At 33.4% G+C, this 26,856-nt stretch overlaps 1 non-coding gene across 1 annotated transcript; it reads left to right on the top strand.

Annotated features, from left to right (window-relative positions):
• The first annotated feature begins 19,332 nt into the window (after positions 1 to 19,332).
• LOC125726826 (U6 spliceosomal RNA) lies at positions 19,333 to 19,439 on the top strand. Its single transcript, XR_007388432.1, has one exon. It is a non-coding gene; the product is annotated as a U6 spliceosomal RNA (small nuclear RNA).
• The last annotated feature ends 7,417 nt before the right edge of the window (positions 19,440 to 26,856 follow it).

Here is a 26,856-nt window from a genome sequence, read left to right as displayed (position 1 = left end):
TATCTAATGAAAATGCTTGAAATTGACTCTAATCTGCATTTTAAATTGGAAACTCCCACTTTGACTTTGACCCTCTTTCATCATTCAGTTGACTAAAATGTCATGCAGAATTTTTTTTGACACTTAAATACTAAAGGAAGCGAGGAATTGAATCCTTGAATCAAAATAATTAGGTCCAGAAAAGATTACTGGAGAATTGTAAAAACCCTAACCCTAATCCTAGCCCTAACCCTAACCGGAGAGTTGTAAAATTTTATCTAATGAAAATTCTTAAAATTGTCTCTAATCTGCATTTAAATTGGAAACTCCCACTTGGACTTTGACCTTTTTCCATCGTTCAGTTCATGAAGATATTCTGAGACAGATCATTTTTGACAAGTACATGCTACAGAAAGTCTGTAATTTATTCCTTGAATCAAAAACTTTTGATCCAGGAAAGATTACCAGAGAAGTGTGATTTTTTTCTCCAATGACAATGCTTGAAATGGACTCTAATCTGCATATTAAATTGGAAACTCCCACTTGGACTTTGACCCTCTTTCATCATTCAGTTGACTAAAATATCATGCAGAATTTTTTTTGACACTTAAATGCTAAAGGAAGCGAGGATTTAATCCTTGAATCAATAGAATTAGGTCCAGAAAAGATTACTGGAGAATTGTAAAAACCCTAACCCTAATCCTAGCCCTAACCCTAACTGGAGAGTTGTAAAATTTTATCTAATGAAAATTCTTAAAATTGACTCTAATCTGCATTTTAAATTGGAAACTCCCACTTGGACTTTGACCTTTTTCCATCGTTCAGTTAATGAAGTTATTCTGAGACAGATCATTTTTGACAAGTACATGCTATAGAAAGTCTGTCATTTATTCCTTGAATCAAAAACTTTTGATCCAGGAAAGATTACCAGAGAAGTGTGATTTTTTTCTCCAATGACAATGCTTGAAATGGACTCTAATCTGCATTTTAAATTGGAAACTCCCACTTGGACTTTGACCCTCTTTCATCATTCAGTTGACTAAAATATCATGCAGAATTATTTTTGACACTTAAATGCTAAAGGAAGCGAGGAATTGAATCCTTGAATCAAAAGAATTAGGTCCAGAAAAGATTACTGGAGAATTGTAAAAACCCTAACCCTAATCCTAGCCCTAACCCTAACCGGAGAGTTGTAAAATTTTATCTAATGACAATGCTTGAAATTGACTCTAATCTGCATTTTAAATTGGAAACTCCCACTTTGACTTTGACCCTCTTTCATCATTCAGTTGACTAAAATATCATGCAGAATTTTTTTTGACACTTAAATGCTAAAGGAAGCGAGGAATTGAATCCTTGAATCAAAAGAATTAGTTCCAGAAAAGATTACTGGAGAATTGTAAAAACCCTAACCCTAATCCTAGCCCTAACCCTAACCGGAGAGTTGTAAAATTTTATCTAATGAAAATTCTTAAAATTGACTCTAATCTGCATTTTAAATTGGAAACTCCCACTTGGACTTTGACCTTTTTCCATCGTTCAGTTCATGAAGATATTCTGAGACAGATCATTTTTGTCAAGTACATGCTAAAGAAAGTCTGTAATTTATTCCTTGAATCAAAAACTTTTGATCCAGGAAAGATTAGCAGAGAAGTGTGATTTTTTTTCTCCAATGACAATGCTTGAAATTGACTCTAATCTGCATTTTAAATTGGAAACTCCCACTTGGACTTTGACCCTCTTTCATCATTCAGTTGACTAAAATATCATGCAGAATTTCTTTTGACACTTAAATGCTAAAGGAAGCGAGGATTTAATCCTTGAATCAAAAGAATTAGGTCCAGAAAAGATTACTGGAGAATTGTAAAAACCCTAACCCTAATCCTAACCCTAACCCTAACCTGAGAGTTGTAAAATATTATCTAATGAAAATGCTTGAAATTGACTCTAATCTGCATTTTAAATTGGAAACTCCCACTTTGACTTTGACCCTCTTTCATCATTCAGTTGACTAAAATGTCATGCAGAATTTTTTTTGACACTTAAATACTAAAGGAAGCGAGGAATTGAATCCTTGAATCAAAATAATTAGGTCCAGAAAAGATTACTGGAGAATTGTAAAAACCCTAACCCTAATCCTAGCCCTAACCCTAACCGGAGAGTTGTAAAATTTTATCTAATGAAAATTCTTAAAATTGTCTCTAATCTGCATTTAAATTGGAAACTCCCACTTGGACTTTGACCTTTTTCCATCGTTCAGTTCATGAAGATATTCTGAGACAGATCATTTTTGACAAGTACATGCTACAGAAAGTCTGTAATTTATTCCTTGAATCAAAAACTTTTGATCCAGGAAAGATTACCAGAGAAGTGTGATTTTTTTCTCCAATGACAATGCTTGAAATGGACTCTAATCTGCATATTAAATTGGAAACTCCCACTTGGACTTTGACCCTCTTTCATCATTCAGTTGACTAAAATATCATGCAGAATTTTTTTTGACACTTAAATGCTAAAGGAAGCGAGGATTTAATCCTTGAATCAATAGAATTAGGTCCAGAAAAGATTACTGGAGAATTGTAAAAACCCTAACCCTAATCCTAGCCCTAACCCTAACTGGAGAGTTGTAAAATTTTATCTAATGAAAATTCTTAAAATTGACTCTAATCTGCATTTTAAATTGGAAACTCCCACTTGGACTTTGACCTTTTTCCATCGTTCAGTTAATGAAGTTATTCTGAGACAGATCATTTTTGACAAGTACATGCTATAGAAAGTCTGTCATTTATTTCTTGAATCAAAAACTTTTGATCCAGGAAAGATTACCAGAGAAGTGTGATTTTTTTCTCCAATGACAATGCTTGAAATGGACTCTAATCTGCATTTTAAATTGGAAACTCCCACTTGGACTTTGACCCTCTTTCATCATTCAGTTGACTAAAATATCATGCAGAATTATTTTTGACACTTAAATGCTAAAGGAAGCGAGGAATTGAATCCTTGAATCAAAAGAATTAGGTCCAGAAAAGATTACTGGAGAATTGTAAAAACCCTAACCCTAATCCTAGCCCTAACCCTAACCGGAGAGTTGTAAAATTTTATCTAATGAAAATGCTGGAAATTGACTGTAATCTGCATTTTAAATTGGAAACTCCCACTTGGACTTTGATCCTCTTTCATGTTTCAGTTCATGAAGATATTCTGAGACAGATCATTTTTGACAAGTACATGCTAAAGAAAGTGTGTAATTTAGTTCTTGAATCAAAAACTTTTGATCCAGGAAAGATTACCAGTGAAGGGTGATTTTTTTTTCTCCAAAAACAATGCTTGAAAATTACTCTAATCTGCATTTTAAATTGGAAACTCCCACTTGGACTTTGACCCTCTTTCATCATTCAGTTGACTAAAATATCATGCAGAATATTTTTTGACACTTAAATGCTAAAGGAAGCGAGGATTTAATCCTTGAATCAATAGAATTAGGTCCAGAAAAGATTACTGGAGAATTGTAAAAACCCTAACCCTAATCCTAGCCCTAACCCTAACCGGAGAGTTGTAAAATTTTATCTAATGAAAATTCTTAAAATTGACTCTAATCTGCATTTTAAATTGGAAACTCACACTTGGACTTTGACCTTTTTCCATCGTTCAGTTCATGAAGATATTCTGAGAAAGATCATTTTTGACAAGTACATGCTAAAGAAAGTGTGTAATTTAGTTCTTGAATCAAAAACTTTTGATCCAGGAAAGATTACCAGTGAAGGGTGATTTTTTTTTCTCCAAAAACAATGCTTGAAATTTACTCTAATCTGCATTTTAAATTGGAAACTCCCACTTGGACTTTGACCCTCTTTCATCATTCAGTTGACTAAAATATCATGCAGAATATTTTTTGACACTTAAATGCTAAAGGAAGCGAGGAATTGAATCCTTGAATCAAAATAATTAGGTCCAGAAAAGATTACTGGAGAATTGTAAAAACCCTAACCCTAATCCTAGCCCTAACCCTAACCGGAGAGTTGTAAAATTTTATCTAATGAAAATGCTGGAAATTGACTGTAATCTGCATTTTAAATTGGAAACTCCCACTTGACCTTTGACCCTCTTTCATCATTCAGTTGACTAAAATATCATGCAGAATTTTTTTTGACACTTAAATGCTAAAGGAAGCGAGGATTTAATCCTTGAATCAAAAGAATTAGGTCCAGAAAAGATTACTGGAGAATTGTAAAAACCCTAACCCTAATCCTAACCCTAACCCTAACCTGAGAGTTGTAAAATTTTATCAAATGAAAATGCTTGAAATTGACTCTAATCTGCATTTTAAATTGGAAACTCCCACTTTGACTTTGACCCTCTTTCATCATTCAGTTGACTAAAATATCATGCAGAATTTTTTTTTGACACTTAAATGCTAAAGGAAGTGAGGAATTGAATCCTTGAATCAAAAGAATTAGGTCCAGAAAAGATTACTGGAGAATTGTAAAAACCCTAACCCTAATCCTAGCCCTAACCCTAACCGGAGAGTTGTAAAATTTTATCTAATGAAAATTCTTAATATTGACTCTAATCTGCATTTTAAATTGGAAACTCCCACTTGGACTTTGACCTTTTTCCATCGTTCAGTTCATGAAGATATTCTGAGACAGATCATTTTTGACAAGTACATGCTACAGAAAGTCTGTATTTTATTCCTTGAATCAAAAACTTTTGATCCAGGAAAGATTACCAGAGAAGTGTGATTTTTTTTCTCCAATGACAATGCTTGAAATGTACTCTAATCTGCATTTTAAATTGGAAACTCCCACTTGGACTTTGACCCTATTTCATCATTCAGTTGACTAAAATATCATGCAGAATTTTTTTTGACACTTAAATGCTAAAGGAAGCGAGAATTTAATCCTTGAATCAATAGAATTAGGTCTAGAAAAGATTACTGGAGAATTGTAAAAACCCTAACCCTAATCCTAGCCCTAACCCTAACCGGAGAGTTGTAAAATTTTATCTAATGAAAATTCTTAAAATTGACTCTAATCTGCATTTTAAATTGGAAACTCCCACTTGGACTTTGACCCTCTTTCATCATTCAGTTGACTAAAATATCATGCAGAATTTTTTTTGACACTTAAATGCTAAAGGAAGCGAGGATTTAATCCTTGAATCAATAGAATTAGGTCCAGAAAAGATTACTGGAGAATTGTAAAAACCCTAACCCTAATCCTAGCCCTAACCCTAACCGGAGAGTTGTAAAATTTTATCTAATGAAAATTCTTAAAATTGACTCTAATCTGCATTTTAAATTGGAAACTCCCACTTGGACTTTGACCTTTTTCCATCGTTCAGTTCATGAAGATATTCTGAGACAGATCATTTTTGACAAGTACATGCTACAGAAAGTCTGTAATTTATTCCTTGAATCAAAAACTTTTGATCCAGGAAAGATTACCAGAGAAGTGTGATTTTTTTCTCCAATGACAATGCTTGAAATGGACTCTAATCTGCATATTAAATTGGAAACTCCCACTTGGACTTTGACCCTCTTTCATCATTCAGTTGACTAAAATATCATGCAGAATTTTTTTTGACACTTAAATGCTAAAGGAAGCGAGGATTTAATCCTTGAATCAATAGAATTAGGTCCAGAAAAGATTACTGGAGAATTGTAAAAACCCTAACCGTAATCCTAGCCCTAACCCTAACTGGAGAGTTGTAAAATTTTATCTAATGAAAATTCTTAAAATTGACTCTAATCTGCATTTTAAATTGGAAACTCCCACTTGGACTTTGACCTTTTTCCATCGTTCAGTTCATGAAGATATTCTGAGACAGATCATTTTTGACAAGTACATGCTAAAGTAAGTCTGTAATTTATTCCTTGAATCAAAAACTTTTGATCCAGGAAAGATTACCAGAGAAGTGTGATTTTTTTTCTCCAATGACAATGCTTGAAATTGACTCTAATCTGCATTTTAAATTGGAAACTCCCACTTGGACTTTGACCTTTTTCCATCGTTCAGTTCATGAAGATATTCTGAGACAGATCATTTTTGACAAGTACATGCTAAAGAAAGTCTGTAATTTATTCCTTGAATCAAAAACTTTTGATCCAGGAAAGATTAGCAGAGAAGTGTGATTTTTTTTCTCCAATGACAATGCTTGAAATTGACTCTAATCTGCATTTTAAATTGGAAACTCCCACTTTGACTTTGACCCTCTTTCATCATTCAGTTGACTAAAATATCATGCAGAATTTTTTTTGACACTTAAATGCTAAAGGAAGCGAGGAATTGAATCCTTGAATCAAAAGAATTAGTTCCAGAAAAGATTACTGGAGAATTGTAAAAACCCTAACCCTAATCCTAGCCCTAACCCTAACCGGAGAGTTGTAAAATTTTATCTAATGAAAATTCTTAAAATTGACTCTAATCTGCATTTTAAATTGGAAACTCCCACTTGGACTTTGACCTTTTTCCATCGTTCAGTTCATGAAGATATTCTGAGACAGATCATTTTTGTCAAGTACATGCTAAAGAAAGTCTGTAATTTATTCCTTGAATCAAAAACTTTTGATCCAGGAAAGATTAGCAGAGAAGTGTGATTTTTTTTCTCCAATGACAATGCTTGAAATTGACTCTAATCTGCATTTTAAATTGGAAACTCCCACTTGGACTTTGACCCTCTTTCATCATTCAGTTGACTAAAATATCATGCAGAATTTCTTTTGACACTTAAATGCTAAAGGAAGCGAGGATTTAATCCTTGAATCAAAAGAATTAGGTCCAGAAAAGATTACTGGAGAATTGTAAAAACCCTAACCCTAATCCTAACCCTAACCCTAACCTGAGAGTTGTAAAATATTATCTAATGAAAATGCTTGAAATTGACTCTAATCTGCATTTTAAATTGGAAACTCCCACTTTGACTTTGACCCTCTTTCATCATTCAGTTGACTAAAATGTCATGCAGAATTTTTTTTGACACTTAAATACTAAAGGAAGCGAGGAATTGAATCCTTGAATCAAAATAATTAGGTCCAGAAAAGATTACTGGAGAATTGTAAAAACCCTAACCCTAATCCTAGCCCTAACCCTAACCGGAGAGTTGTAAAATTTTATCTAATGAAAATTCTTAAAATTGTCTCTAATCTGCATTTAAATTGGAAACTCCCACTTGGACTTTGACCTTTTTCCATCGTTCAGTTCATGAAGATATTCTGAGACAGATCATTTTTGACAAGTACATGCTACAGAAAGTCTGTAATTTATTCCTTGAATCAAAAACTTTTGATCCAGGAAAGATTACCAGAGAAGTGTGATTTTTTTCTCCAATGACAATGCTTGAAATGGACTCTAATCTGCATATTAAATTGGAAACTCCCACTTGGACTTTGACCCTCTTTCATCATTCAGTTGACTAAAATATCATGCAGAATTTTTTTTGACACTTAAATGCTAAAGGAAGCGAGGATTTAATCCTTGAATCAATAGAATTAGGTCCAGAAAAGATTACTGGAGAATTGTAAAAACCCTAACCCTAATCCTAGCCCTAACCCTAACTGGAGAGTTGTAAAATTTTATCTAATGAAAATTCTTAAAATTGACTCTAATCTGCATTTTAAATTGGAAACTCCCACTTGGACTTTGACCTTTTTCCATCGTTCAGTTAATGAAGTTATTCTGAGACAGATCATTTTTGACAAGTACATGCTATAGAAAGTCTGTCATTTATTTCTTGAATCAAAAACTTTTGATCCAGGAAAGATTACCAGAGAAGTGTGATTTTTTTCTCCAATGACAATGCTTGAAATGGACTCTAATCTGCATTTTAAATTGGAAACTCCCACTTGGACTTTGACCCTCTTTCATCATTCAGTTGACTAAAATATCATGCAGAATTATTTTTGACACTTAAATGCTAAAGGAAGCGAGGAATTGAATCCTTGAATCAAAAGAATTAGGTCCAGAAAAGATTACTGGAGAATTGTAAAAACCCTAACCCTAATCCTAGCCCTAACCCTAACCGGAGAGTTGTAAAATTTTATCTAATGAAAATGCTGGAAATTGACTGTAATCTGCATTTTAAATTGGAAACTCCCACTTGGACTTTGATCCTCTTTCATGTTTCAGTTCATGAAGATATTCTGAGACAGATCATTTTTGACAAGTACATGCTAAAGAAAGTGTGTAATTTAGTTCTTGAATCAAAAACTTTTGATCCAGGAAAGATTACCAGTGAAGGGTGATTTTTTTTTCTCCAAAAACAATGCTTGAAAATTACTCTAATCTGCATTTTAAATTGGAAACTCCCACTTGGACTTTGACCCTCTTTCATCATTCAGTTGACTAAAATATCATGCAGAATATTTTTTGACACTTAAATGCTAAAGGAAGCGAGGATTTAATCCTTGAATCAATAGAATTAGGTCCAGAAAAGATTACTGGAGAATTGTAAAAACCCTAACCCTAATCCTAGCCCTAACCCTAACCGGAGAGTTGTAAAATTTTATCTAATGAAAATTCTTAAAATTGACTCTAATCTGCATTTTAAATTGGAAACTCACACTTGGACTTTGACCTTTTTCCATCGTTCAGTTCATGAAGATATTCTGAGACAGATCATTTTTGACAAGTACATGCTAAAGAAAGTGTGTAATTTAGTTCTTGAATCAAAAACTTTTGATCCAGGAAAGATTACCAGTGAAGGGTGATTTTTTTTTCTCCAAAAACAATGCTTGAAATTTACTCTAATCTGCATTTTAAATTGGAAACTCCCACTTGGACTTTGACCCTCTTTCATCATTCAGTTGACTAAAATATCATGCAGAATATTTTTTGACACTTAAATGCTAAAGGAAGCGAGGATTTAATCCTTGAATCAATAGAATTAGGTCCAGAAAAGATTACTGGAGAATTGTAAAAACCCTAACCCTAATCCTAGCCCTAACCCTAACCGGAGAGTTGTAAAATTTTATCTAATGAAAATTCTTAAAATTGACTCTAATCTGCATTTTAAATTGGAAACTCCCACTTGGACTTTGATCCTCTTTCATGTTTCAGTTCATGAAGATATTCTGAGACAGATCATTTTTGACAAGTACATGCTAAAGAAAGTGTGTAATTTAGTTCTTGAATCAAAAACTTTTGATCCAGGAAAGATTACCAGTGAAGGGTGATTTTTTTTTCTCCAAAAACAATGCTTGAAATTTACTCTAATCTGCATTTTAAATTGGAAACTCCCACTTGGACTTTGACCCTCTTTCATCATTCAGTTGACTAAAATATCATGCAGAATATTTTTTGACACTTAAATGCTAAAGGAAGCGAGGATTTAATCCTTGAATCAATAGAATTAGGTCCAGAAAAGATTACTGGAGAATTGTAAAAACCCTAACCCTAATCCTAGCCCTAACCCTAACCGGAGAGTTGTAAAATTTTATCTAATGAAAATTCTTAAAATTGACTCTAATCTGCATTTTAAATTGGAAACTCACACTTGGACTTTGACCTTTTTCCATCGTTCAGTTCATGAAGATATTCTGAGACAGATCATTTTTGACAAGTACATGCTAAAGAAAGTGTGTAATTTAGTTCTTGAATCAAAAACTTTTGATCCAGGAAAGATTACCAGTGAAGGGTGATTTTTTTTTCTCCAAAAACAATGCTTGAAATTTACTCTAATCTGCATTTTAAATTGGAAACTCCCACTTGGACTTTGACCCTCTTTCATCATTCAGTTGACTAAAATATCATGCAGAATTTTTTTTGACACTTAAATGCTAAAGGAAGCGAGGATTTAATCCTTGAATCAATAGAATTAGGTCCAGAAAAGATTACTGGAGAATTGTAAAAACCCTAACCCTAATCCTAGCCCTAACCCTAACCGGAGAGTTGTAAAATTTTATCTAATGAAAATTCTTAAAATTGACTCTAATCTGCATTTTAAATTGGAAACTCACACTTGGACTTTGACCTTTTTCCATCGTTCAGTTCATGAAGATATTCTGAGACAGATCATTTTTGACAAGTACATGCTAAAGAAAGTGTGTAATTTAGTTCTTGAATCAAAAACTTTTGATCCAGGAAAGATTACCAGAGAAGTGTGATTTTTTTTCTCCAATGACAATGCTTGAAATTGACTCTAATCTGCATTTTAAATTGGAAACTCCCACTTGGACTTTGACCTTTTTTCATCGTTCAGTTCATGAAGATATTCTGAGACAGATCATTTTTGACAAGTACATGCTAAAGAAAGTCTGTAATTTATTCCTTAAATCAAAAACTTTTGATCCAGGAAAGATTACCAGAGAAGTGTGATTTTTTTTCTCCAATGACAATGCTTGAAATTGACTCTAATCTGCATTTTAAATTGGAAACTCCCACTTTGACTTTGACCCTCTTTCATCATTCAGTTGACTAAAATATCATGCAGATTTTTTTTTTGACACTTAAATGCTAAAGCAAGCGTGGATTTAATCCTTGAATCAAAAGAATTAGGTCCAGAAAAGATTACTGGAGAATTGTAAAACCCCTAACCCTAATCCTAACCCTAACCCTAACCTGAGAGTTGTAAAATTTTATCAAATGAAAATGCTTGAAATTGACTCTAATCTGCATTTTAAATTGGAAACTCCCACTTGGACTTTGACCCTTTGTCATCATTCAGTTGACTAAAATATCATGCAGAATTTTTTTTGACACTTAAATGTTAAAGGAAGCGAGGATTTAATCCTTGAATCAAAAGAATTAGGTCCAGAAAAGATTACTGGAGAATTGTAAAAACCCTAACCCTAATCCTAACCCTAACCGGAGAGTTGTAAAATTTTATCTAATGAAAATGCTTGAAATTCACTGTAATCTGCATTTTAAATTGGAAACTCCCACTTTGACTTTGATCCTCTTTCATCATTCAGTTGACTAAAATATCATGCAGAAATTTTTTTTGACACTTAAATGCTAAAGGAAGTGAGGAATTTAATCCTTGAATCAAAAGAATTAGGTCCAGAAAAGATTACTGAAGAATTGTAAAAACCCTAACCCTAATCCTAGCCCTAACCCTAACCGGAGAGTTGTAAAATTTTATCTAATGAAAATTCTTAAAATTGACTCTAACCTGCATTTTAAATTGGAAACTCCCACTTGGACTTTGACCTTTTTCCATCGTTCAGTTCATGAAGATATTCTGAGACAGATCATTTTTGACAAGTACATGCTAAGGAAAGTCTGTAATTTATTCCTCGAATCAAAAACTTTTGATCCAGGAAAGATTAGCAGAGAAGTGTGATTTTTTTTCTCCAATGACAATGCTTGAAATTGACTCTAATCTGCATTTTAAATTGGAAACTCCCACTTGGACTTTGACCCTCTTTCATCATTCAGTTGACTAAAATATCATGCAGAATTTTTTTGACACTTAAATGCTAAAGGAAGCGAGGATTTAATCCTTGAATCAAAAGAATTAGGTCCAGAAAAGATTACTGGAGAATTGTAAAAACCCTAACCCTAATCCTAACATTAACCCTAACCTGAGAGTTGTAAAATTTTATCTAATGAAAATGCTTGAAATTGACTCTAATCTGCATTTTAAATTAGAAACTCCCACTTGGACTTTGACCCTCTTTCATCATTCAGTTGACTAAAATGTCATGCAGAATTTTTTTTGACACTTAAATACTAAAGGAAGCGAGGAATTGAATCCTTGAATCAAAAGAATTAGGTCCAGAAACGATTACTGGAGAATTGTAAAAACCCTAACCCTAACCCTAATCCTAGCCCTAACCCTAACCGGAGAGTTGTAAAATTTTATCTAATGAAAATTCTTAAAATTGACTCTAATCTGCATTTTAAATTGGAAACTCCCACTTGGACTTTGACCTTTTTCCATCGTTCAGTTCATGAAGATATTCTGAGGCAGATCATTCTTGACAAGTACATGCTACAGAAAGTCTGTAATTTATTCCTTGAATCAAAAACTTTTGATCCAGGAAAGATTACCAGAGAAGTGTGATTTTTTTCTCCAATGACAATGCTTGAAATGGACTCTAATCTGCATATTAAATTGGAAACTCCCACTTGGACTTTGACCCTCTTTCATCATTCAGTTGACTAAAATATCATGCAGAATTTTTTTTGACACTTAAATGCTAAAGGAAGCGAGGATTTAATCCTTGAATCAATAGAATTAGGTCCAGAAAAGATTACTGGAGAATTGTAAAAACCCTAACCCTAATCCTAGCCCTAAACCTAACTGGAGAGTTGTAAAATTTTATCTAATGAAAATTCTTAAAATTGACTCTAATCTGCATTTTAAATTGGAAACTCCCACTTGGACTTTGACCCTCTTTCATCATTCAGTTGACTAAAATGTCATGCAGAATTTTTTTTGACACTTAAATACTAAAGGAAGCGAGGAATTGAATCCTTGAATCAAAAGAATTAGGTCCAGAAACGATTACTTGAGAATTGTAAAAACCCTAACCCTAACCCTAATCCTAGCCCTAACCCTAACCGGAGAGTTGTAAAATTTTATCTAATGAAAATTCTTAAAATTGACTCTAATCTGCATTTTAAATTGGAAACTCCCACTTGGACTTTGACCTTTTTCCATCGTTCAGTTCATGAAGATATTCTGAGGCAGATCATTCTTGACAAGTACATGCTACAGAAAGTCTGTAATTTATTCCTTGAATCAAAAACTTTTGATCCAGGAAAGATTACCAGAGAAGTGTGATTTTTTTCTCCAATGACAATGCTTGAAATGGACTCTAATCTGCATATTAAATTGGAAACTCCCACTTGGACTTTGACCCTCTTTCATCATTCAGTTGACTAAAATATCATGCAGAATTTTTTTTGACACTTAAATGCTAAAGGAAGCGAGGATTTAATCCTTGAATCAATAGAATTAGGTCCAGAAAAGATTACTGGAGAATTGTAAAAACCCTAACCCTAATCCTAGCCCTAAACCTAACTGGAGAGTTGTAAAATTTTATCTAATGAAAATTCTTAAAATTGACTCTAATCTGCATTTTAAATTGGAAACTCCCACTTGGACTTTGACCTTTTTCCATCGTTCAGTTCATGAAGATATTCTGAGACAGATCATTTTTGACAAGTACATGCTACAGAAAGTCTGTAATTTATTCCTTGAATCAAAAACTTTTGATCCAGGAAAGATTACCAGAGAAGTGTGATTTTTTTCTCCAATGACAATGCTTGAAATGGACTCTAATCTGCATTTAAAATTGGAAACTCCCACTTTGACTTTGACCCTCTTTCATCATTCAGTTGACTAAAATATCATGCAGAATTTTTTTTGACACTTAAATGCTAAAGGAAGCGAGGAATTGAATCCTTGAATCAAAAGAATTAGGTCCAGAAAAGATTACTGGAGAATTGTAAAAACCCTAACCCTAATCCTAGCCCTAACCCTAACCGGAGAGTTGTAAAATTTTATCTAATGAAAATTCTTAAAATTGACTCTAATCTGCATTTTAAATTGGAAACTCCCACTTGGACTTTGACCTTTTTCCATCGTTCAGTTCATGAAGATATTCTGAGACAGATCATTTTTGACAAGTACATGCTAAAGAAATTATGTAATTTATTCCTTGAATCAAAAACTTTTGATCCAGGAAAGATTACCAGAGAAGTGTGATTTTTTTTCTCCAATGACAATGCTTGAAATTGACTCTAATCTGCATTTTAAATTGGAAACTCCCACTTTGACTTTGACCCTCTTTCATCATTCAGTTGACTAAAATATCATGCAGATTTTTTTTTTGACACTTAAATGCTAAAGGAAGCGTGGATTTAATCCTTGAATCAAAAGAATTAGGTCCAGAAAAGATTACTGGAGAATTGTAAAACCCCTAACCCTAATCCTAACCCTAACCCTAACCTGAGAGTTGTAAAATTTTATCAAATGAAAATGCTTGAAATTGACTCTAATCTGCATTTTAAATTGGAAACTCCCACTTGGACTTTGACCCTTTGTCATCATTCAGTTGACTAAAATATCATGCAGAATTTTTTTTGACACTTAAATGCTAAAGGAAGCGAGGATTTAATCCTTGAATCAAAAGAATTAGGTCCAGAAAAGATTACTGGAGAATTGTAAAAACCCTAACCCTAATCCTAACCCTAACCGGAGAGTTGTAAAATTTTATCTAATGAAAATGCTTGAAATTCACTGTAATCTGCATTTTAAATTGGAAACTCCCACTTTGACTTTGATCCTCTTTCATCATTCAGTTGACTAAAATATCATGCAGAAATTTTTTTTGACACTTAAATGCTAAAGGAAGTGAGGAATTTAATCCTTGAATCAAAAGAATTAGGTCCAGAAAAGATTACTGAAGAATTGTAAAAACCCTAACCCTAATCCTAGCCCTAACCCTAACCGGAGAGTTGTAAAATTTTATCTAATGAAAATTCTTAAAATTGACTCTAACCTGCATTTTAAATTGGAAACTCCCACTTGGACTTTGACCTTTTTCCATCGTTCAGTTCATGAAGATATTCTGAGACAGATCATTTTTGACAAGTACATGCTAAGGAAAGTCTGTAATTTATTCCTTGAATCAAAAACTTTTGATCCAGGAAAGATTAGCAGAGAAGTGTGATTTTTTTTCTCCAATGACAATGCTTGAAATTGACTCTAATCTGCATTTTAAATTGGAAACTCCCACTTGGACTTTGACCCTCTTTCATCATTCAGTTGACTAAAATATCATGCAGAATTTTTTTTGACACTTAAATGCTAAAGGAAGCGAGGATTTAATCCTTGAATCAAAAGAATTAGGTCCAGAAAAGATTACTGGAGAATTGTAAAAACCCTAACCCTAATCCTAACATTAACCCTAACCTGAGAGTTGTAAAATTTTATCTAATGAAAATGCTTGAAATTGACTCTAATCTGCATTTTAAATTAGAAACTCCCACTTGGACTTTGACCCTCTTTCATCATTCAGTTGACTAAAATGTCATGCAGAATTTTTTTTGACACTTAAATACTAAAGGAAGCGAGGAATTGAATCCTTGAATCAAAAGAATTAGGTCCAGAAACGATTACTGGAGAATTGTAAAAACCCTAACCCTAACCCTAATCCTAGCCCTAACCCTAACCGGAGAGTTGTAAAATTTTATCTAATGAAAATTCTTAAAATTGACTCTAATCTGCATTTTAAATTGGAAACTCCCACTTGGACTTTGACCTTTTTCCATCGTTCAGTTCATGAAGATATTCTGAGGCAGATCATTCTTGACAAGTACATGCTACAGAAAGTCTGTAATTTATTCCTTGAATCAAAAACTTTTGATCCAGGAAAGATTACCAGAGAAGTGTGATTTTTTTCTCCAATGACAATGCTTGAAATGGACTCTAATCTGCATATTAAATTGGAAACTCCCACTTGGACTTTGACCCTCTTTCATCATTCAGTTGACTAAAATATCATGCAGAATTTTTTTTGACACTTAAATGCTAAAGGAAGCGAGGATTTAATCCTTGAATCAATAGAATTAGGTCCAGAAAAGATTACTGGAGAATTGTAAAAACCCTAACCCTAATCCTAGCCCTAAACCTAACTGGAGAGTTGTAAAATTTTATCTAATGAAAATTCTTAAAATTGACTCTAATCTGCATTTTAAATTGGAAACTCCCACTTGGACTTTGACCCTCTTTCATCATTCAGTTGACTAAAATGTCATGCAGAATTTTTTTTGACACTTAAATACTAAAGGAAGCGAGGAATTGAATCCTTGAATCAAAAGAATTAGGTCCAGAAACGATTACTGGAGAATTGTAAAAACCCTAACCCTAACCCTAATCCTAGCCCTAACCCTAACCGGAGAGTTGTAAAATTTTATCTAATGAAAATTCTTAAAATTGACTCTAATCTGCATTTTAAATTGGAAACTCCCACTTGGACTTTGACCTTTTTCCATCGTTCAGTTCATGAAGATATTCTGAGGCAGATCATTCTTGACAAGTACATGCTACAGAAAGTCTGTAATTTATTCCTTGAATCAAAAACTTTTGATCCAGGAAAGATTACCAGAGAAGTGTGATTTTTTTCTCCAATGACAATGCTTGAAATGGACTCTAATCTGCATATTAAATTGGAAACTCCCACTTGGACTTTGACCCTCTTTCATCATTCAGTTGACTAAAATATCATGCAGAATTTTTTTTGACACTTAAATGCTAAAGGAAGCGAGGATTTAATCCTTGAATCAATAGAATTAGGTCCAGAAAAGATTACTGGAGAATTGTAAAAACCCTAACCCTAATCCTAGCCCTAAACCTAACTGGAGAGTTGTAAAATTTTATCTAATGAAAATTCTTAAAATTGACTCTAATCTGCATTTTAAATTGGAAACTCCCACTTGGACTTTGACCTTTTTCCATCGTTCAGTTCATGAAGATATTCTGAGACAGATCATTTTTGACAAGTACATGCTACAGAAAGTCTGTAATTTATTCCTTGAATCAAAAACTTTTGATCCAGGAAAGATTACCAGAGAAGTGTGATTTTTTTCTCCAATGACAATGCTTGAAATGGACTCTAATCTGCATTTAAAATTGGAAACTCCCACTTTGACTTTGACCCTCTTTCATCATTCAGTTGACTAAAATATCATGCAGAATTTTTTTTGACACTTAAATGCTAAAGGAAGCGAGGAATTGAATCCTTGAATCAAAAGAATTAGGTCCAGAAAAGATTACTGGAGAATTGTAAAAACCCTAACCCTAATCCTAGCCCTAACCCTAACCGGAGAGTTGTAAAATTTTATCTAATGAAAATTCTTAAAATTGACTCTAATCTGCATTTTAAATTGGAAACTCCCACTTGGACTTTGACCTTTTTCCATCATTCAGTTCATGAAGATATTCTGAGACAGATCATTTTTGACAAGTACATGCTAAAGAAATTATGTAATTTATTCCTTGAATCAAAAACTTTTGATCCAGGAAAGATTACCAGAGAAGTGTGATTTTTTTTCTCCAATGACAATGCTTGAAATTGACTCTAATCTGCATTTTAAATTGGAAACTCCCACTTGGACTTTGACCCTCTTTCATCATTCAGTTGACTAAAATATCATGCAGAATTTTTTTTGACACTTAAATGCTAAAGGAAGCGAGGATTTAATCCTTGAATCAAAAGAATTAGGTCCAGAAAAGATTACTGGAGAATTGTAAAAACCCTAACCCTAATCCTAACCCTAACCCTAACCTGAGAGTTGTAAAATTTTATCAAATGAAAATGCTTGAAATTGACTCTAATCTGCATTTTAAATTGGAAACTCCCACTTTGACTTTGACCCTCTTTCATCATTCAGTTGACTAAAATATCATGCAGAATTTTTTTTGACACTTAAATGCTAAAGGAAGCGAGGAATTGAATCCTTGAAACAAAAGAATTAGGTCCAGAAAAGATTACTGGAGAATTGTAAAAACCCTAACCCTAATCCTAGCCCTAACCCTAACCGGAGAGTTGTAAAATTTTATCTAATGAAAATTCTTAAAATTGACTCTAATCTGCATTTTAAATTGGAAACTCCCACTTGGACTTTGACCTTTTTCCATCGTTCAGTTCATGAAGATATTCTGAGGCAGATCATTCTTGACAAGTACATGCTACAGAAAGTCTGTAATTTATTCCTTGAATGAAAAACTTTTGATCCAGGAAAGATTACCAGAGAAGTGTGATTTTTTTCTCCAATGACAATGCTTGAAATGGACTCTAATCTGCATATTAAATTGGAAACTCCCACTTGGACTTTGACCCTCTTTCATCATTCAGTTGACTAAAATATCATGCAGAATTTTTTTTGACACTTAAATGCTAAAGGAAGCGAGGATTTAATCCTTGAATCAATAGAATTAGGTCCAGAAAAGATTACTGGAGAATTGTAAAAACCCTAACCCTAATCCTAGCCCTAAACCTAACTGGAGAGTTGTAAAATTTTATCTAATGAAAATTCTTAAAATTTACTCTAATCTGCATTTTAAATTGGAAACTCCCACTTGGACTTTGACCCTCTTTCATCATTCAGTTGACTAAAATGTCATGCAGAATTTTTTTTGACACTTAAATACTAAAGGAAGCGAGGAATTGAATCCTTGAATCAAAAGAATTAGGTCCAGAAACGATTACTGGAGAATTGTAAAAACCCTAACCCTAACCCTAATCCTAGCCCTAACCCTAACCGGAGAGTTATAAAATTTTATCTAATGAAAATTCTTAAAATTGACTCTAATCTGCATTTTAAATTGGAAACTCCCACTTGGACTTTGACCTTTTTCCATCGTTCAGTTCATGAAGATATTCTGAGGCAGATCATTCTTGACAAGTACATGCTACAGAAAGTCTGTAATTTATTCCTTGAATCAAAAACTTTTGATCCAGGAAAGATTACCAGAGAAGTGTGATTTTTTTCTCCAATGACAATGCTTGAAATTGACTCTAATCTGCATTTTAAATTGGAAACTCCCACTTTGACTTTGACCCTCTTTCATCATTCAGACTAAAATGTCATGCAGAATTTTTTTTGACGCTTAAATACTAAAGGAAGCGAGGAATTGAATCCTTGAATCAAAAGAATTAGGTCCAGAAACGATTACTGGAGAATTGTAAAAACCCTAACCCTAACCCTAATCCTAGCCCTAACCCTAACCTGAGAGTTGTAAAATTTTATCTAATGAAAATGCTTGAAATTGACTCTAATCTGCATTTTAAATTGGAAACTCCCACTTTGACTTTGACCCTCTTTCATCATACAGTTGACTAAAATATCATGCAGAATTTTTTTTGACGCTTAAATGCTAAAGAAAGCGAGGAATTGAATCCTTGAATCAAAAGAATTAGGTCCAGAAAAGATTACTGAAGAATTGTAAAAACCCTAACCCTAATCCTAGCCCTAACCCTAACCGGAGAGTTGTAAAATTTTATCTAATGAAAATTCTTAAAATTGACTTTAAGGGAAGCGTGGAATTTTGTCCTTGAATCAAAAAAATTTCATCCTGAAAAGATTACCCAAGAATTGTAAATTTTTCTCTCCAATGAACATGCTTGAAATTGAGTCTCATCTGCATTTTAAAATGGACACATCCTCTTGTACTTTCACCTTGTTTCATTTTTCATTTGACAAAGTCATTCTGAGGCAGAAAATTTTTGACACCTAATTGTTAAGGTACATTTGAGAGAAATATTTCGCAGCACGTCAGCTGTCTTCATATTTATGTTCTGGCAGAATATAGGGCCAGGGCATAGGCATTGCTTTGCCACCGACATGAGGAAAGCTCATACCGCTTCCACACCTATATATTCTTTCATCTGTTGGTAAACCTGTGCTTGCTATGGCAACACATATACTAAAATTGGAACGATACAGAGAAGATTAGCATGGCCCCTGCGCAAGGATGACACGCAAATTCGTGAAGCGTTCCATATTTTGCTTGGTTTCCCTGGTTCCTAACTTAATCAAACTGCATGCAATGATAGAGTCTAGTCAAGTGGCTTTTATTGTCATTTTGACCATATACAGTGATACAATACACAGTGAAATGAGACAGCATTCCTCCAGGACCATGGTACTATGTATAACACTACATCGACACAGGACTACATAAAGAGCAAGTGTGCAAAAACAGTGTGACACAAGACAGTGCAATAGAAGAAATAGAAGTGATGATAGGAGGTAAGACAGGCTAAGTGTGAAGTGCAACAGTGCAATTGGTTGTGCAAAACGTTATTGAGGTATTGGACACCATGTGGAATATTCCTAAATGAAACTATTGCAATACTTCTCAAGGAATGGACGTTAGGAGGAAACCTGTTCAGTATAGATGATTGGAATAATCAGAAAAATATAAAGCAGCATGAAATTCTTTCACTGGAAAAGACTGAGCCTGGTACAAGCATCTTTTGGTTATATGTGAAGATGAGGAAAATATCAGATGGCTATGCTGACTCAAATGTTATTTGTACCACAGTTCTGTATTTAGGTCTTTGAATCTAAAGTATCTGATACAGAACAGATGACCGGGGACATGTAGAATTGAGTCTCTAATGAAAAATGCTTGAAATTAACTCAACTCTGCATTTTAGAATGGAAACTCCCACTTGGACTTTGACCCTATTTCATAATTTAGTTGACTAAAATATCATGCAGAATTTTTTTTGACACTTAAATGCTAAAGGAAGCGAGGAATTGAATCCTTGAATCAAAATAATTAGGTCCAGAAAAGATTACTGGAGAATTGTAAAAACCCTAACCCTAATCCTAGCCCTAACCCTAACTGGAGAGTTGTAAAATTTTATCTAATGAAAATTCTTAAAATTGACTCTAATCTGCATTTTAAATTGGAAACTCCCACTTGGACTTTGACCTTTTTCCATCGTTCAGTTAATGAAGATATTCTGAGACAGATCATTTTTGACAAGTACATGCTAAAGAAAGTGTGTAATTTAGTTCTTGAATCAAAAACTTTTGATCCAGGAAAGATTACCAGTGAAGGGTGATTTTTTTTTTCTCCAAAAACAATGCTTGAAATTTACTCTAATCTGCATTTTAAATTGGAAACTCCCACTTGGACTTTGACCCTCTTTCATCATTCAGTTGACTAAAATATCATGCAGAATTTTTTTTGACACTTAAATGCTAAAGGAAGCGAGGATTTAATCCTTGAATCAAAAGAATTAGGTCCAGAAAAGATTACAGGAGAATTGTAAAAACCCTAACCCTAATCCTAACCCTAACCCTAACCTGAGAGTTGTAAAATTTTATCTAATGAAAATGCTTGAAATTGACTCTAATCTGCATTTTAAATTGGAAACTCCCACTTTGACTTTGACCCTCTTTCATCATTCAGTTGACTAAAATGTCATGCAGAATTTTTTTTGACACTTAAATACTAAAGGAAGCGAGGAATTGAATCCTTGAATCAAAATAATTAGGTCCAGAAAAGATTACTGGAGAATTGTAAAAACCCTAACCCTAATCCTAGCCCTAACCCTAACTGGAGAGTTGTGAAATTTTATCTAATGAAAATTCTTAAAATTGACTCTAATCTGCATTTTAAATTGGAAACTCCCACTTGGACTTTGACCTTTTTCCATCGTTCAGTTCATGAAGATATTCTGAGACAGATCATTTTTGACAAGTACATGCTAAAGAAAGTCTGTAATTTATTCCTTGAATCAAAAACTTTTGATCCAGGAAAGATTAGCAGAGAAGTGTGATTTTTTTTCTCCAATGACAATGCTTGAAATTGACTCTAATCTGCATTTTAAATTGGAAACTCCCACTTGGACTTTGACCCTCTTTCATCATTCAGTTGACTAAAATATCATGCAGAATTTTTTTTGACACTTAAATGCTAAAGGAAGCGAGGATTTAATCCTTGAATCAAAAGAATTAGGTCCAGAAAAGATTACTGGAGAATTGTAAAAACCCTAACCCCAATCCTAACCCTAACCCTAACCTGAGAGTTTTAAAATTTTATCAAATGAAAATGCTTGAAATTGACTCTAATCTGCATTTTAAATTGGAAACTCCCACTTGGACTTTGACCCTCTTTCATCATTCAGTTGACTAAAATATCATGCAGAATTTTTTTGACACTTAAATGCTAAAGGAAGCGAGGATTTAATCCTTGAATCAAAAGAATTAGGTCCAGAAAAGATTACTGGAGAATTGTAAAAACCCTAACCCTAATCCTAACCCTAACCCTAACCTGAGAGTTGTAAAATTTTATCTAATGAAAATGCTTGAAATTGACTCTAATCTGCATTTTAAATTGGAAACTCCCACTTTGACTTTGACCCTCTTTCATCATTCAGTTGACTAAAATGTCATGCAGAATTTTTTTTGACACTTAAATACTAAAGGAAGCGAGGAATTGAATCCTTGAATCAAAATAATTAGGTCCAGAAAAGATTACTGGAGAATTGTAAAAACCCTAACCCTAATCCTAGCCTTAACCCTAACTGGAGAGTTGTAAAATTTTATCTAATGAAAATTCTTAAAATTGACTCTAATCTGCATTTTAAATTGGAAACTCCCACTTGGACTTTGACCTTTTTCCATCGTTCAGTTCATGAAGATATTCTGAGACAGATCATTTTTGACAAGTACATGCTAAAGAAAGTCTGTAATTTATTCCTTGAATCAAAAACTTTTGATCCAGGAAAGATTAGCAGAGAAGTGTGATTTTTTTTCTCCAATGACAATGCTTGAAATTGACTCTAATCTGCATTTTAAATTGGAAACTCCCACTTTGACTTTGACCCTCTTTCATCATTCAGTTGACTAAAATATCATGCAGAATTTCTTTTGACACTTAAATGCTAAAGGAAGCGAGGATTTAATCCTTGAATCAAAAGAATTAGGTCCAGAAAAGATTACTGGAGAATTGTAAAAACCCTAACCCTAATCCTAACCCTAACCCTAACCTGAGAGTTGTAAAATTTTATCTAATGAAAATGCTTGAAATTGACTCTAATCTGCATTTTAAATTGGAAACTCCCACTTTGACTTTGACCCTCTTTCATCATTCAGTTGACTAAAATGTCATGCAGAATTTTTTTTGACACTTAAATACTAAAGGAAGCGAGGAATTGAATCCTTGAATCAAAATAATTAGGTCCAGAAAAGATTACTGGAGAATTGTAAAAACCCTAACCCTAATCCTAGCCCTAACCCTAACTGGAGAGTTGTAAAATTTTATCTAATGAAAATTCTTAAAATTGACTCTAATCTGCATTTTAAATTGGAAACTCCCACTTGGACTTTGACCTTTTTCCATCGTTCAGTTAATGAAGATATTCTGAGACAGATCATTTTTGACAAGTACATGCTACAGAAAGTCTGTCATTTATTCCTTGAATCAAAAACTTTTGATCCATGAAAGATTACCAGAGAAGTGTGATTTTTTTCTCCAATGACAATGCTTGAAATGGACTCTAATCTGCATTTTAAATTGGAAACTCCCACTTGGACTTTGATCCTCTTTCATAATTCAGTTCATGAAGATATTCTGAGACAGATCATTTTTGACAAGTACATGCTAAAGAAAGTGTGTAATTTAGTTCTTGAATCAAAAACTTTTGATCCAGGAAAGATTACCAGTGAAGGGTGATTTTTTTTTCTCCAAAAACAATGCTTGAAATTTACTCTAATCTGCATTTTAAATTGGAAACTCCCACTTGGACTTTGACCCTCTTTCATCATTCAGTTGACTAAAATATCATGCAGAATTTTTTTTGACACTTAAATGCTAAAGGAAGCGAGGATTTAATCCTTGAATCAATAGAATTAGGTCCAGAAAAGATTACTGGAGAATTGTAAAAACCCTAACCCTAATCCTAGCCCTAACCCTAACCGGAGAGTTGTAAAATTTTATTTAATGAAAATTCTTAAAATTGACTCTAATCTGCATTTTAAATTGGAAACTCACACTTGGACTTTGACCTTTTTCCATCGTTCAGTTCATGAAGATATTCTGAGACAGATCATTTTTGACAAGTACATGCTAAAGAAAGTGTGTAATTTAGTTCTTGAATCAAAAACTTTTGATCCAGGAAAGATTACCAGAGAAGTGTGATTTTTTTTCTCCAATGACAATGCTTGAAATTGACTCTAATCTGCATTTTAAATTGGAAACTCCCACTTGGACTTTGACCTTTTTCCATCGTTCAGTTCATGAAGATATTCTGAGACAGATCATTTTTGACAAGTACATGCTAAAGAAAGTCTGTGATTTATTCCTTGAATCAAAAACTTTTGATCCAGGAAAGATTACCAGAGAAGTGTGATTTTTTTCTCCAATGACAATGCTTGAAATTGACTCTAATCTGCATATTAAATTGGAAACTCCCACTTTGACTTTGACCCTCTTTCATCATTCAGTTGACTAAAATATCATGCAGAATTTCTTTTGACACTTAAATGCTAAAGGAAGCGAGGATTTAATCCTTGAATCAAAAGAATTAGGTCCAGAAAAGATTACTGGAGAATTGTAAAAACCCTAACCCTAATCCTAACCCTAACCCTAACCTGAGAGTTGTAAAATTTTATCTAATGAAAATGCTTGAAATTGACTCTAATCTGCATTTTAAATTGGAAACTCCCACTTTGACTTTGACCCTCTTTCATCATTCAGTTGACTAAAATGTCATGCAGAATTTTTTTTGACACTTAAATACTAAAGGAAGCGAGGAATTGAATCCTTGAATCAATAGAATTAGGCCCAGAAAAGATTACTGGAGAATTGTAAAAACCCTAACCCTAATCCTAGCCCTAACCCTAACTGGAGAGTTGTAAAATTTTATCTAATGAAAATTCTTAAAATTGACTCTAATCTGCATTTTAAATTGGAAACTCCCACTTGGACTTTGACCTTTTTCCATCGTTCAGTTCATGAAGATATTCTGAGACAGATCATTTTTGACAAGTACATGCTACAGAAAGTCTGTAATTTATTCCTTGAATCAAAAACTTTTGATCCAGGAAAGATTACCAGAGAAGTGTGATTTTTTTCTCCAATGACAATGCTTGAAATTGACTCTAATCTGCATTTTAAATTGGAAACTCCCACTTGGACTTTGACCCTCTTTCATCATTCAGTTGACTAAAATATCATGCAGAATTTTTTTTGACACTTAAATGTTAAAGGAAGCGAGGATTTAATCCTTGAATCAAAAGAATTAGGTCCAGAAAAGATTACTGGAGAATTGTAAAAACCCTAACCCTAATCCTAGCCCTAACCCTAACCGGAGAGTTGTAAAATTTTATCTAATGAAAATGCTGGAAATTGACTGTAATCTGCATTTTAAATTGGAAACTCCCACTTGGACTTTGACCCTCTTTCATCATTCAGTTGACTAAAATATCATGCAGAATTTCTTTTGACACTTAAATGCTAAAGGAAGCGAGGATTTAATCCTTGAATCAAAAGAATTAGGTCCAGAAAAGATTACTGGAGAATTGTAAAAACCCTAACCCTAATCCTAACCCTAACCCTAACCTGAGAGTTGTAAAATTTTATCTAATGAAAATGCTTGAAATTGACTCTAATCTGCATTTTAAATTGAAAACTCCCACTTTGACTTTGACCCTCTTTCATCATTCAGTTGACTAAAATGTCATGCAGAATTTTTTTTGACACTTAAATACTAAAGGAAGCGAGGAATTGAATCCTTGAATCAATAGAATTAGGTCCAGAAAAGATTACTGGAGAATTGTAAAAACCCTAACCGTAATCCTAGCCCTAACCCTAACTGGAGAGTTGTAAAATTTTATCTAATGAAAATTCTTAAAATTGACTCTAATCTGCATTTTAAATTGGAAACTCCCACTTGGACTTTGACCTTTTTCCATCGTTCAGTTCATGAAGATATTCTGAGACAGATCATTTTTGACAAGTACATGCTACAGAAAGTCTGCAATTTATTCCTTGAATCAAAAACTTTTGATCCAGGAAAGATTACCAGAGAAGTGTGATTTTTTTCTCCAATGACAATGCTTGAAATGGACTCTAATCTGCATATTAAATTGGAAACTCCCACTTGGACTTTGACCCTCTTTCATCATTCAGTTGACTAAAATATCATGCAGAATTTTTTTTGACACTTAAATGCTAAAGGAAGCGAGGATTTAATCCTTGAATCAATAGAATTAGGTCCAGAAAAGATTACTGGAGAATTGTAAAAACCCTAACCGTAATCCTAGCCCTAACCCTAACTGGAGAGTTGTAAAATTTTATCTAATGAAAATTCTTAAAATTGACTCTAATCTGCATTTTAAATTGGAAACTCCCACTTGGACTTTGACCTTTTTCCATCGTTCAGTTCATGAAGATATTCTGAGACAGATCATTTTTGACAAGTACATGCTAAAGAAAGTCTGTAATTTATTCCTTGAATCAAAAACTTTTGATCCAGGAAAGATTACCAGAGAAGTGTGATTTTTTTTCCTCCAATGACAATGCTTGAAATTGACTCTAATCTGCATTTTAAATTGGAAACTCCCACTTGGACTTTGACCTTTTTCCATCGTTCAGTTCATGAAGATATTCTGAGACAGATCATTTTTGACAAGTACATGCTAAAGAAAGTCTGTAATTTATTCCTTGAATCAAAAACTTTTGATCCAGGAAAGATTACCAGAGAAGTGTGATTTTTTTTCTCCAATGACAATGCTTGAAATTGACTCTAATCTGCATTTTAAATTGGAAACTCCCACTTTGACTTTGACCCTCTTTCATCATTCAGTTGACTAAAATATCATGCAGAATTTTTTTTGACACTTAAATGCTAAAGGAAGCGAGGAATTGAATCCTTGAATCAAAAGAATTAGTTCCAGAAAAGATTACTGGAGAATTGTAAAAACCCTAACCCTAATCATAGCCCTAACCCTAACCGGAGAGTTGTAAAATTTTATCTAATGAAAATTCTTAAAATTGACTCTAATCTCCATTTTAAATTGGAAACTCCCACTTGGACTTTGACCTTTTTCCATCGTTCAGTTCATGAAGATATTCTGAGACAGATCTTTTTTGACAAGTACATGCTAAAGAAAGTCTGTAATTTATTCCTTGAATCAAAAACTTTTGATCCAGGAAAGATAAGCAGAGAAGTGTGATTTTTTTTCTCCAATGACAATGCTTGAAATTGACTCTAATCTGCATTTTAAATTGGAAACTCCCACTTGGACTTTGACCCTCTTTCATCATTCAGTTGACTAAAATATCATGCAGAATTTCTTTTGACACTTAAATGCTAAAGGAAGCGAGGATTTAATCCTTGAATCAAAAGAATTAGGTCCAGAAAAGATTACTGGAGAATTGTAAAAACCCTAACCCTAATCCTAA

The sequence above is a fragment of the Brienomyrus brachyistius genome, unplaced genomic scaffold (assembly GCF_023856365.1).
Source record: "Brienomyrus brachyistius isolate T26 unplaced genomic scaffold, BBRACH_0.4 scaffold77, whole genome shotgun sequence".
Classification (NCBI taxonomy): domain Eukaryota; kingdom Metazoa; phylum Chordata; class Actinopteri; order Osteoglossiformes; family Mormyridae; genus Brienomyrus; species Brienomyrus brachyistius.
This window is presented reverse-complemented; position numbering and strand designations above follow the sequence as displayed.